Source organism: Pseudopipra pipra, chromosome 3 (genome assembly GCF_036250125.1).
Source record: "Pseudopipra pipra isolate bDixPip1 chromosome 3, bDixPip1.hap1, whole genome shotgun sequence".
Classification (NCBI taxonomy): domain Eukaryota; kingdom Metazoa; phylum Chordata; class Aves; order Passeriformes; family Pipridae; genus Pseudopipra; species Pseudopipra pipra.
Window position 1 is genome coordinate 57935387 of NC_087551.1, and position 14651 is coordinate 57950037.

General features: G+C 37.9%; 1 protein-coding gene across 1 annotated transcript in view; it reads left to right on the top strand.

The window, feature by feature from the left end:
• Positions 1 to 14651, top strand: part of MAP3K5 (mitogen-activated protein kinase kinase kinase 5) — a 103182-nt gene that overhangs the window by 17570 nt on the left and 70961 nt on the right. The gene's annotated exons all lie outside the window — the stretch shown is intronic.

The window sequence follows — 14651 nt, forward strand, 5'->3', positions numbered from 1 at the left end:
AATTCTTGTGCTAGCAGTGGTGAATTCGTTGTCATGCCCATAGGGAAAGAACATGCTTTGCTACCTGGAAATCTGTGAACAATGAAGCAATTCATAAACTAGTGTTTATATGGGTTTATTTTGGGAAATACTGGTCAGTGCAGACCGATTTTAAAAGGAAATAAATAGACAGAGACACAAAATTACTAAATGCTGGTGAGTATGCTTACTTTCTAAACCATTAGGATGTCTCACAGAGGTTAGAGCTATTGTGAATAAATTTGTGAAAACCTCATGGGAGTTATAAATAAATTTGTCAGGAGTTGCAAGGAAAGAAATAAAAGAAAAACTGGAAAAGTTACTTGCTGTATAAATTTGTGATGTGTCATATCTTTATTACTACATGCATCTCTACTCATTGCATTTCAAAAATTGAATTTGTATCTTGGTGGAAGACACAGACAAGGGAAAAAAGGATTATCAGACTCTTTCATGGAATTGTTTCCATGCAGATGGAGACTGAATAAATACGATCTCTTCAGAAGGAAAATAAAGGGAAAAGTGACGTAATTTAAAATCAGGAATGGAAAGGAAAGATTAATTAAGGAGCAGTAACTCGTTTTTAATTTTTGACCTTATCTTTGAGCAGCTTTAGAATAACCTAAAAGAAGCACTTTTCCATACAAGGACATAGTTAAATAGTCTTCAAAAGTACTAAAATTCATGAGAGGTGGATTTGCTAAGACCTGTTATGCGTGGTGGACATATGAAATTACTTGGAAACTCTTCGGGCTGTTGAATTTCCCGATGCTTTAGGATGTACCAGGTGGCTCTGCAGTTGCTCTCTCTTTACTTTTCCCTAATAGCTGCTGTTAGCCATGGTAGAGATAAGATCATAGAATCGTAGAATCAGCTGGGTTGGAAAGGACCTCCTTGATCCACTACCACCGTGGTTACTAGACCATGGCACTAAGTGCCACATCCAGTCTCATCTTAAAAACCTCCAGGGACGGAGAATCCACCACTTCCCTGGGCAGCCCATTCCAATGCCTGATTACCCTCTCTGTAAGGAATTTCTTCCTAATATCCAATCTAAACCTTCCCTGGCACAGCTTAAGACCATGCCCTCTTGTCTTACTGATAGCTGCCTGGGAGAAGAGACCAACGCCCACCTGGCCACAACGTCCTTTCAGGGAGTTGTAGAGAGTGATGAGGTCTCCCCCGAGCCTCCTCTTCTCCAGGCTGAACAACCCCAGCTCCCTCAACCTCTCTTCGTAGGACTTGTGCTCAAGTCCCTTCACCAGCCTCGTTGCTCTTCTCTGGACCTGCTCCAGGACCTCAATGTCCTTCCTGAACTGAGGTGCCCAGAACTGGACACAGTACTCCAGGTGTGGCCTTACCAGCACTGAGTACAGGGGAAGAATCACTTCCGTGGTCCTGCTGACCACACTGTTCCTGATACAGACCAGGATGCCATTGGCCTTCTTGGCCACCTGGGCACACTGCTGGCTCATGTTCAGCTTCCCGTCAATCCAAACTCCCAGCTCCCTTTCTGCCTGGCTGCTCTCCAGCCGCTCTGTGGATTTGACTTAATGCTGCTACCCTTAAGACCAAACTGACACAGTTGTTAAATGGATGATATAAATTTTTTAACTAATTTGCTACATAAATAAATTTGCGTTCTCCAGAAGTAGGTGCAACTGATGGTGATGAACAAGGCTGATCTATTTAATTCCAGGTTTGGCCATTGTCAAATGGCAATAAACTTCTGGATACTTTGCCTGGGGACTTTGCCAGTGGGAAGGGAGTTGAGTTCCTATCAGTAACTTAATGCCTTTGCCCTTCAGTAACTACCTTTTATTGAAGTGAAAGAAAGTTTGGCTAATATGGGGTACTTCTGAAGGCAACACCCTTCATTACATCTCCTAGAATGTTACTGTCCTGTAATTGCAGACACGTGAGGAAGGTTTTGTAGAAGGTGGCTCTAGGAACTTGTTTTGATTGAGATGTATGTGTGTGTGTGTGTGTGATATTATGCAACCCTTGATTTGTGCAAAAACACTGAAAGTATATCAGAGGTATCTGGAACATCCTGGAGTAAAAGGAACACTTTTCATGAGACATCTTGTTTTCCTCTTGTGCAATTTGCTTTCCATACTGAAACCAATCACAGTATGATTGAGCATGGTCTGAGCACATTTTATTTTGTCTTTTCATTTCAGAGAAATTTGAAGGGGGAATTGTCTGCATGTTTATACATCTAATCCAGATAAGGGCATTTTCTTGTAAATAAAATGAGGTCTTAGGCTGCTGGAGGTGCTTGTTGTCTACTTCTTTATTGTATATATTAATTTCTATGTTTCATGAAAGCCCTTCTGATATATAATCCAAGTGTTCTAGATCAGACCTATGTATGTGAGCTGTTTGGAATACCTGCAGTGTCGATATTGGCAGAAAAGCATTGCTGTTTTATTTAAGCATCATCAAATTGTATGAATGCATTTTAAACATGACTAAAACTGACAGTTATTCTCTAAATATCATGAAGTCATAAGCAGCAATACTATATCGTTTTTGTTAAATGAGACTAGTGTGGCTTGCAAATACAAAAAGGGCAGTGCAAATCATGGAAAAATATAGGGTTGGCAGGGAATCTATGGAGTACTAATCCCCCTTGAACTGCAGGACTCATCAGTCCAGGGATGGATCAGGTATTGATGCCCGCACACCACCATGAGGAATCCAGTCTGTTATTGGAAATTTTCTGTAGCAAGGAGTCTTCAACCTACCATAAATCCTGTATGGACACAGTTGCCTTTAAAGATAGACTGTTTTTCACAAAATTTGTTCTAAATTTCTCTTATTTTGGAAGCCAATGTATTCTAATAGATGTTTACAAAAACTCTACAATGATATTGTGTGTTTTAATTTAAAATAAAGTTTTATTCAGTTCTATTGTTCTTTTACTGTTCACAAACAGGGAAATTTGCTTTTCTGCTGGGCAGCAGCTTTTTATGCAGTGAGGAGTTACAGTATGACACGTGCAAGAATAATTATAGATGAAACAACTCTAATATGTTCAGTCATTCCTCCTTAATTGGGTGCCTTTAAATCTCTTCTCACTGTCATATTTTGTTCCGTTCTTTTGGGTACTTTGCCAGAAGTTTAACTTTCTTCCTTCAGTTGTGCCCCAGATTGTCCACAGTATTCAATTTGATGCCTTGTGAGTGCACATAGAAGGGGATAATGATGTCTTGGGTGTTGCATATGAAACTCCTCTTTACACAGTACAAAATGGGGGGGTTGTTTGTTTGTTTGTTTGTTTGTTTTTACAGTAGCCTATAGTGCTGGCTCATTCATTCTGTACCTGCTAGTAAGTGCAAAATATATGTATATGTGTGTATTTTTCTTCTTTCCTATATGCAGTCTAGACAGTTTTACATTTTTCTTCAGCACCCATAGGCATGGGGCATAATAAATACGTTTTCTGAACATTGTGAGTCTCACTTAGAAAAAATTTCTCTCCTGTCCTTCAGGGTGCTTTTCAAATGGGTGCCTTAGGTTCTAGCTCTATTGACATATGAGTAGGAATGCAAATATGACTTTGCAGAGTTGCTTGTGATATTGAGCTGCAGTTTGACAGTGAATCATGGGTAAATATTCTGATAAGGAAGAACTGGTTTTTACAGGACTTGGAGTTTATATTAGAATATTCAAAAGCCAACTGCAAAAAGTAGGAATGAGCCATTTAAATTCCTGAGTCCTGCATCCAGCTTGAAGTTTAAACAATGTAGCATATTGCCAGCTCAGTAGTTATGTCCAGGAACTTTAGATGTGACTTCCCATATCAGTGTTTTAATGGAATATGAATTGTTGTGATTACCTTCCAGCAAAGCTACTAAGAATGTACTCTGTTCTGGATAAAGATTGTGTACTTTTTAAGAGATGATGATGTTTTCTATAAGAAAACCAAAATATAACTGTGTCATAAGTGAAAATAGTCAGATGTTTTCTATAAGAAAACATGGTGTGTGAGACTCCAAAGCCCTTGGGCAATTAGTTTTCTCAATGCCTTTCTGTTCCTGGGAGAACATTTGACAGAGCAGTGAAAATGCTACAATGTAGAGACTTTTGTGGAGAGGGTGGTGAGAACCAGGAGTGGTAGGTGTATTTTGTACCTTTGATGATGATAAAACTTGGGCCCTAAAATTCTCAAATACTATATATATGAAAGATAGTTTCTTCTTAGAATGGAAGTATTTTCATGACAAACTAAAGACTTTTAACAGACACACTTGTTTGGATCTCCAAATTTTCAGAAGCCTGGGAAGATTCCCGTTTTGTACAGGCATTCCAACTGCTGTTCATCATATTCTTGAAATGCTTGTATTTATTTTTCAGTCTGTGCTTGCTGGTCATAAGTCTTCTACGTTTGAACCATTTTTGGTGTCACTAGATTGGAAAACATTAACTCCTGTGACTTTAAAATAATGTAGTAAGGAATAATTCTACATCTTTGGATTAGAAGAAATTCCAGAGTTTTTTCAGTGGCTTAGTGAGCACTGCTCTGACCTTCTTCAGAAGGATCAACACACTCTGCCTCAGTCTGTCTTAAACATTTAGCTTGGCTTGGTGCAGGCCACATTTCTGCTAGAACCTATATAAAAATGAGCAAACTCCTTAACGGGAAATTGAAAGGAGTAGCTAGAAAGAGGAAAAGCTTTCAGGTAGCATGAAGACATCTCAAGGAAAATTCCTTCCAGAAAATGTATGCTATTTATTAACAGAAATTTTAAAGTAACCCACGGAAGGTGGCATTGTTACGAAGATGAAAGAATGGAATGATGCCCCCTTTGAAAGGAGAACTTTTGTCCAGATGAGGAAACAAGTTAGAAAAAAACATGTAAAAAAGCATTTAAGCCTTAGTAAGACAGTTTCCAAAAGAGTTTGAGCAATACTTGCTAAAGAAAGACTGAAAAATAAAAAAGCATCCCTGAATGCTTCATCAGCCGGGAGCAAGATAGGGGGCCTGTGCAGTCAAGATGGAAAAGGAGGGCTTGAGAAAGATGCAGCTTTCCTACTATGATCATAAGAAGAATTTTCTTTAAAGGAGTAAGGCTGAGGAAGTACTTCAGACTTAAATTGCCAGAAGAGTTTTTAAAATAAGGTGATGAAATGAACAGTAATAAGTCATTGGAACTATGGGATGATGACTCAAAAGTTCTCAAGGAGCCCTGACTGAAACAAGCTGAGCTGTTAACTATGGTGCATGACTTCTGACTTAAGTTGATGTTGGCAGCATAGGAGAGGGAGATATTGGCATTACATTAGGGCAAATGGGTGAAAAATATAAATAAAGAATACATTGCATAGATTCATGGATAAAATCTGGCAGTAGGGAGAAGTTCACATGGCTTTTTTGTAGAAGGAAATCACACTCTTCTTGTGAGCCCGTACTTAAGGGTAATCCATTTAAGACAGTATGTTGAAAGCTTTTTGCCTCTTAAAGGGACAAAATGGTTGGAAGTGAAATCTCTACATCTTTCAGATAAGTGGATTCTTAAAGGAAAGGAACAAAGGATCAGTTTTGCAATGAAGCTTGCCAGTAGAAAAATAGGCTGTTGAAAGGATTGCTCTGTACTTTCTTTTTTGAATTGGGCTTTTCAGAAGTTTCATGGCTGATCTGAGAATCTCCTGCTGGTGGATAACATGATGGCAATGTTTGCTGATGTTCAGGCTAGTGAAAACTATAAAGAATAGGCAGTAAAGAATTGCAGAAAGTCTTATGGTACAAGGCAAATGAGCAGGTAAAGGACAGTTGAACTTCAGTGATAGTGAATGCAAAGTAACACATATGAAGAAAAGCAACTCTAATTGTTCACATAATATTGAGCACTAAATTAGTTATTGATACACAGCTTTCTAGGTAGCTCAACAGTTTTCAGTAAATGTGTCTGGATTGCTGTCTGAGAAAGCTCAGTCTTTATTTGCCCCATTTGTAGAATGTCTGCAACACTGATTGCTGGCTTATGGCAGAGAAGAGATACTGAGCTCAACAGAGTTTTGATCTGATCCTTCCAGCCGCTGGAATGAAACCCACAGTTGTTTTTTGAAGCTTGGGGGTGAATCTGCCTAGACATTTTTGTCACAGTGAGATGCACTAAGAAACCAAAATATAACTGTGTCATAAGTGAAAATAGTCAGATTTTAGGGTAAAAGCTGGAATATTTATCTTCTTAGGTGGAGAAAACTTCAGGTCACTAAGTCAGAAATAAACAGTACAGAATAAACAGAAATAAAAAGAACTTTTGATCAACTTTCCTCCTGCCCATCCTGTCCTTGAGGTGGATGGTTGTTTTCTGCCTTGGTTTTAATGAACCCTCTACTGTTCATTTAGTCTTTAGGAAAACCTTTCACCACCTCTGAGACCTGACTATTTGTTTTTCTTATGACTCTTCTTTCTTCTCTGAGCTTGTCTTTTGGCATACCTGTGGTCTCACAAGTGATTTCTCCTTGGGTAGTCTCAGTCACTTCTCTAGACAATGAATAATCGCTTTTTTTGTCATGTATCTCAAAGTCACTTAACTTGGAAACATAAACCAAAATAATCACACAGATACCATCACATCCCTTATTTATTTATTCATCTTTTTAGGGGTTTTTGTCTGCTTAAGATCCTGTCCAGGCCAAAGGAGCGTTTAGTCTTTTTCGAAAAAAGAATTTGCAGTGATGAAGATCCTCTGAACAAAACTTCTAACTGTAGAAGTACTCTGTTGCTGGGGCATGCCTTGTTTTCACTGAGTGCTTCTGCTATTGTGTTTGTAGATTGTTTAAATAACACTTGGTACAGATACTAACACTAGCCCTATAATGTGCTCCAGCCTTCAGCTGAGCTTTGGTAGTTACGTCTTGATGTCCGAGTATTTTTGCTGATGCAAAGTTTGGAGGTAGGGTAATCTTTAGTATATGGTGTTGTTGGCGCTAGGGAGCCTGTTTCCCTAGGATTGATACAGATGCAATGAGCCTGAACATATTGAGGTTATTTTTAAATAAGTGGCTCTTTGTTTGCTTGTCATCTTTTATTCTTGCCTAATCCCGAGTTCCTCCCACATACATCAAGCTGAGAGTGGGTTTTTTTCAATTGTTGGGGGTTGGAATCATGTGATAACATCAAAGTCCTTTGTTTTGGGCCTAGAGAGAGAGGATTTTTTGAATCTCAGGCTTTCTTCTTTTTTCTTTTATTTTTCTTCATCAGAAAGCCTTTCTGTATTGTTCGGGTTGTCTTAAAATCACTGATATAGTAATTTAGATTTTGCTGGGTAGTTTGCTGTGTTAATTCCTACACACCCCTTTTATGTTTTTTTATCTACATTTTCCCCTGTCTCATTCCTTTTCTAACATCTGTATGAACTTTCTTTGTGTTACCACTTAGTTGTAAGCTTCTGCTATTTTAAGGCAAGTACCTTCTGCTTTGCTCCTGTCAGCCTTTGATTACAGAAGCAAGAGGTTCTCTTCCCTTCACGTCCTTCAAGCATAATGCAGGCAAAAAGGCCAGGGTTTCACTTGGAGGATCTCAGTATAGAATACTGTTGTCGTAACAAAAAAAGTCAGTTGTTTTTCTCTCCTCCTTGCGTGGATGGTTCTGCTTGGTGAAGTACTTTGTGAGAATGATCTAAGCCACTTAACTGTAAAAGTTGGCAGGAATCAATTTGCAGAAGTTTTATTAAGGAACACCTTAATATATTGTGGGACAGGGTGCAAATTTTGCAATGCTCCTGTGTGACAGCAAAGCATACACCACCAATTAGTTCAACATTTGGAGAGGTGCTCCAGGGCATTGTGATTTGTAGATTATGAAGTTTCTTGTGATTTCTGGTTTAAATTTGTACAGGAACAGCTTATATTTGCACACTTCCGTCCTTTAACTTAAATAGTTCTTCTTTCTTACCTTATCTACCAAGAAATCAGCAACTATTGATGATTTAAAAAGATGAAAGATTGTTTTTTAAGTTATTAGCTAGTTTACTTTGGTTATTGAGCAGATTCCTAGAGATCCAAATTGAGTCACATACCTAGTCTGTCAGTGTGGTTATAAATGCCATTTAATTTGTATCTGTATTGAGGTGGATTGGGTGTATGTGTGTGTGTTTATTTATTTATTTTCTGTATTGTTCCTCAAGAAACTCTTCCTCCTGTGATGGAGGAACCCCTATGTGGGGTTCCTAACCAAGCAGACGCTACATCCAGGTCTGTATGGAGGATTAAAGTTTACTTATTCACTGGAAACATACAGGACTCTCAAGCAGAAGTAGGGAGGTATTAAGTTGCGTCCCTGCAGATATTGTGGTGTCTGGTGTCTTCTTTGTATAGGACCTAGTGATTGTGTGGGTGGAAAGTGAGATCATCTAACTGATCCAGGAGTCAACTGATCCTGAACACTCAGTTGTCTTGTTGGGTATTGACCTCGCTAGATACGTAACAAACGTGGGGAGGGTCAGGACCACCCCTAACAGTAACAGCTAGCTGTTTGATAAGTTTATCTGAAGTGAAATCATATCTTTTTGCTTATGAGTCTAGGTGTAGAAGTTCACTTTGGAATTCAAGGGCAGTTTAACTCAGTTTAGCTATTTAGGGAACTGTGGGCTTTTAGTACCAGCATGAGGACAAAATGGTACTGTTGTATATCTAAAGGCAACATGTTGCTTTTTGGGCAAGTATTAAGTGCTCTAATTATTTCTGTCTCTACATTGTGCTATGCATTATCCGAAAAGAGACACCCACCAGACAGCTGGGCATGTGTTGCATCTGCTGGGAATGTGTGCTCAGAAATTCCCTTTTGAGTAGATTGCAGGACAGCATCTGGTCTGTACTTCAGTGATGCAGAATCTCTGCTTCCATTTCATAAAAATGAGACTGCTCAAGACAGGATTAGATAAGGTTCCTAATTCATAATGCTTTTTGCAAGATAAGAACTAGCACATGTCCATCCTATGTCTCTTTCTTAGTGTCTTCAAGTCTACTTTGCACATCAATTAGAGCTTCTACAAACACCCTGCTTTTCCTCCAGTATATGGCATACTAATCTGCCTGTACTGCCATTGCCAGCTTTTCCTTCTCTGTATCCAAGCCTCAGACACCTTTATAAAGTTATTATTTTGGTTAGCCTCTCCCAACAGACTGGCTTGGCTGGATGGGTTTCCTGGGAGGGCAGCCATTCCCCTGTGTTTAGGTATTCTCACACTAGTGGCTCCCATCAATTGTTTCCGTTCTTGGAGACGTACAAGACACTCTTGACAGGAAATGTGTGGTTCCAGTGCTGTTGACAAGTCAGTGATGCTGTGGTTTGCACAGTTGAACCAGAACTACCAAGCTGTACTGACGCGGTGTTGGGATTGCCAAAGCAGGTTTCCTACCTCATGCAGGCACTCTCTGGGTAAACAGGAAGATATCTATGCCAAGCATGGAGAACCGTACAGAAGTTAAAGTAGATAAGGACGTTCCTTGCTTGTTTCTCAAAGTTTGCCCAATAGTAAATGTCATCACAGGTTGTCAAAATCATTGTTCTAATGCTGTATGGAGACCTGCTACTGCAGTATGAAATACTCTTAGTGTTCAGACTTCCACTGAAATAAATTTTGTTCTAATCCCTTTTCTCCTTTATCTCTGTCAGAAGAGTATCTTACTCTGTCTTTTAACCGCCAAGTGGAAAAGAACACAAAACATTGGTCTGTCTCTGCCCTGATTAATTGTGGGACAATGAATGTAAGGCAATGGTCATGTCTGTAATATCAATTAATCAGAAGATAATAACAAACATAAACATTCATTAGTTGTACAGCTGCTCTGTTTGTATTCATTATTTTTCCTGACAGCACTGTAGTAAGCAGGTAGTATCAAAAAGTAAGGTGTACGTGTATGATATCTCAAAGCATTTGTTTAAACATTCTTCTTTGCCCTGTTACATTTAAAACAATGAGTAGGTGATGAACTTTGACCATTGCATTTCATTTATCACTTTCTTGGTTACTAAAGGCATTGCTAATAGCCAAGAGCAAAGGGCTTTATATCCACTAATGGACACTTACCCTTTTTTGACTATATTAATGTGTATACTCTTAAGTTTTTACCATTTCTTAAGAAAGGTTAATTAGTAGAGATTTTATATGTAAAGTTCTCAGTCTTTACACTACAGGTAAGAGTTGTTGGTAATGCAGCTCTAATATGTGCCAAGCATCACGGAGATGTGTCCTTTCCTCATGCTTCTCAGGCAAAAAGGGTCAAGTTGGCTGCCTCCAATTCCGTCTCGTGAATCTGATTTCCCAGGGTAATACAAAGCTGATTACCAGTGTAGTGATATTTTGATCTCTTGAGTGTGTGACGGTGTGTTTCCAGCTATTGTTGATATAGATGTTAGTTAGCCTAATAACAGAGATGGTGACTGCTTGGTGGTTGTTGGTCTGTCTGCAGCTCAGTGTGTGGTTACTTAGCTAATGTGTAGGTAGGCAGCAGCTTTATTAGAGGCAGTTGGGTAGCTGTCAGCAGGCAGGTAGAGCTTGGGGTGATTTAGGAAATGGACACCAAGAGGTTACTGAGCTGCTTGCTCTGTATTTATGCTGCTTTTGCTACCTAGGCCAGAGTGAAGCTCTAGTCTCATGCTTGTGATACACTTGTCATACCTATTTAGTCATACTAGTTGTTTAAGGGGATGGGAGAAAAGACTGCGATTAGACTTACTTTATTGTTTGTTAAATAGAAAGATACAATAATTTACTGCAAGATTTATTGTAAGACTTTTTAGCTGTCACGTCAAAGATGACTAGCTAATGCAAAGACTTATACTATCTCTGTTTTCTTTATATAGTATCGGTGATGTGTACCCAGGTACAATTTCATGAGATACAGAAAGTGAAATTTAATCTTGTGTAAGGGATAAAATTTATTCTTTCCTGCAACCCTTGCAAGTGTTGCAAGAATTGCAGTTCTTCTACTTTTCTGTCTTTTCCTTCTGTTTTATGCAGTGTGCTTCAATACTCATGCTACTCATTAGTCTGCTGGAGCCTCAACTGACTTTCTCTGCTGCAACCTTGAAGATGTGCAAGAGCATTTGAAGTGAATTGTCGGTCCCTGGTTTTCAGAGTGTTTCATCCTGAGGGCTTAGGTGTTGAGAGAGCTCTACTCTGATTCCCGTGCTTGAATAGTTTTTGCTTGCCTAGTAACTGAAACCACAGATGTTTTAATAAGGGGATAATTCCAGTGTAACTGTAGAGCTAATTCCTCTACCTTTATTAAAATACCATTTTGCCACTTATGAAACTGTATTTTCCAGGGAATGGAAAACATATCTTTTATTGCATCAAAATATTAGATTAATTTCATCTGGGGGAAACGAGAGAGCCTGATAAACAAGGTTCTGGCAGTTTGTGTGTTGATGACCAGACAATTCCCTTGGGCTTAGCTAAATCCTGGCTCTTTTGAACTAGTGAGAATTTTGATGTATGTATACTTTCCTTAGATTTGTCTTGCAAACCATCAGTCTTGCCATCTTTGTTAAACTTCTAATCATATTTTATGTAACTGAGTTTAGTGTTTTATAGTGCAGTGGTACATTTCGGGTGCTTTACAGGAATCATTACCACTCCTGGTTTTGAGTTTTTTGTTTGTTTGTTTGTTCTTTGTTTGGTGGTTGTGTTTTCGTTTTCTCAAATGAGCTTCCATTTGCTGCATTGTATTTGACTTCTGCACTTCTGACTCGTACACCATACACTGATCCCTCCTTTGGTCAGAGGAATTTATCTTCTGATGTTGAGAAAGAAGATAGTCAGAAATAGGACTTTCAGAGGAGTTGGTTTAGGGTATATGTTTTTTAATTGGATAGACATCTGGTCCCAAAAGTGCACATACCTTTTGTGGTGTGTTGGAATTGCAGGTAAGAATTGGGTTACTCCCCTTGGAAACTGTGATACCAGCCCTGAGGCCTAAACTGGACTTTAGAAATATGATCTCTCTGTCATGAATGACAACTTCATCTTAAAATACATAACTGCTACAGCAAGCAGGAAAACTTCACAGAGGATGAACCTATTCTAAGGGAGACACTGCTTTATCAAATGAGATTATCCAGAAGACCTGGATTTCACAGAAGTCTTGACATGCAAAGGAAAGAAATCCTCTTTAGTTACATAAGAAATACAAGTATCACAACAGATATCTCAGTGTATTTTTTCATGCAAATGTGTATTTATTATTGTGGTCCTTGCATACTTTGTTTAAGTAACTCAAGGTTTTTGTTTGGTTTGGGGTTTTTTTATTTTATTTTATTATTACCATGATAGGGATGAGACAGGATCCAAGAATGTTTTTTATGGTGTGGCCCTCAGTCAGCTTTTGCTCAATGGATTTGGCCAGCTGATCTTGAAGTAATATATATAGGTACACGCACACACACACACACGCTTTTTTTGAACTTACCATTTTACCATAGGATTTCTCAAGTATTTTCTGTAATAGGACTTTGATCAGGTTCTACTGCTTTATTGTTAAAGTCATCTTTCTCTTTTCCATCTTAGTTTTGCAACTCTAGTAAGAGCATGTTATCTTGCAAGATTGCAGAATTAAGTCATGGCAAGTTGCGCAAATTTTCCTCCTGTTCAGTACGGTAGATATGTACCATAGCTTTAGAGTTGCTCAAGATTGGACTTTTATGTAAATAAGAGCAGTTAAAAATAGACTTGCATTATGGCAACTTTCTGAAGAAAATAAACAAACAGCTAGTTAAAAATAGAACTTGGGGCAACTTTTTGAAGAAAATAACCAAATGCTAATTTCACCCAAGCAAAATATAGCAGCGATTTTGTCATTCTTGTTTGGCTTTTGTGATGTTTCAGTTTCCTAGAATTAGTGAAAGTGAGCATATGTATAGGCTTAGCAGTGCACTGCCTTTTTTGGTTCAATAAAATTGGATGGAATCCACACTGCCAATATTTATGTAAAATTGGACAAAGAGAGATTCTTAGAACACAAATTATGAAACTTTTAAAAAACATTTTTTAAATCTTAAAAAGATTTTTAAGGGGGGGAGGGAATTCTCTTTTTTGTACCATGTTAGTCTTCTCTCTGTTAATCTTGTTCCTTGAAAAGCTAAAGGTTGTATAGGCAAATGCTTGTTCTTTCTCCTTTGTGTATCTATCCTTTCTTCAGTTTTTTAATAATTTACAAGCCTGCAGGCCAATTACAGGAAAGTATGACTGAAGAGTAGATGTCTCAAAGATACTACTTTTCCACAAGTTAGAGAGACTTACTGCCTCCCCAGTTGAGAGCATGGCTACAAAGCTAAGCCTGTATTGAATATCTTCATTTCAGTTTTGATGACCTAAATAAGTAGGCAAGGTGAAAAGTTGTGGTTAGGGGTAGAATCTCTCATTAGATTAATTAGACGAGAGAAACTTGATGGTACATAAACTTTTTCCCTACAGAGCTTGTCTTTCTATCTTTTAAGTCATCAAAGCATCCACAGCAAGAGGAAAGCGTAGAGAGATACTGGAAACCAGGCTGCTTTTTTTCTTTTTTTTTGTCCTACTCTTAACAGAAGTATTTTTCTCTGATTTGGGTTTGGGTTTTTGTTGGTTTCTTTTTTTTTTTTTTTTTTTTTTTTTTTTCTTTTTTCTTTTCTCCTTTTCTTTTTTTTTAAATTTTTTTTCCCTTAAAGATAAGAAAAAACTGCATTGGGTGAAAAGATAGAAAGGTGTTTGCAGAAAAGTTAGAGGTGAGTTAGTTTTCTTGTTTTGCTCTTTTGATACCACAAGACTTTTTCAGGGGAAATACGCTGCCTGTTACAACAGAAGTATTACAAACCGTCAACAGAAATAGTTAATGGCCTCTTGTTTTAGTCTTACATTGGTGTGAATTTGGGCAAGTGAAACACATGATTTAAGAGAAATTGGGGACTGCATTCTTTGTTATGTAAGCATTTGTGCATGTGCTTAATTTTATTCATACAGGTAAAATTTATTATGAACAGAATTCTCTGCATAGTAAACTTCTTACTTACATGGGGGTTTCTATGGCTTCACATTTTCACTCCCTCTTTCCTTCTCTTTGTCTATACCTTGTCCTTTTCTTATTCTCTTTATCATCTTTCTGTATGAATCAAAATAGATCTGAGTGGTATTTTATAATGGAACTTTAAGTTTACCTGTCTTTTAGTTTATTTTCTTCCAAAGTTCTGGTACAGAATGTATACAGTGTGTTCTGCAGTAATGTATAGAATATGTGTGAATTTTTATTGAAATGTGCAGAGAGGGTAAAAGCACATAAAATGTAAGTTTTTTTCTTTTCTTTTTCCCCATAAAGTCATTGGCCATTATGTATAGATTTACCAAACTAATTTTATTCTTCAAGCCACCAAGTTAACTTTTGCCTTTTTGCCTTTTCTTTATTAGTGCCTTTACCCCTTTTTAGCTTTTTAAGGTCTCATTTAAAGAAAAAAAGGAGGAGGAATAATGAAAAAGAAAAAACCTAAACCACATCCTGCTGACTATATTCAAAATTCAGGCGTAGTAGCTAAAATGGGAAAATCCCTCTAGATCTCTTATTTACTACTTAAAATCAGGTCTTCTTATCAATGCAAATTGTGTGAAGAGACATGGCCTAGAAATACTTGACTGTCAGAGATA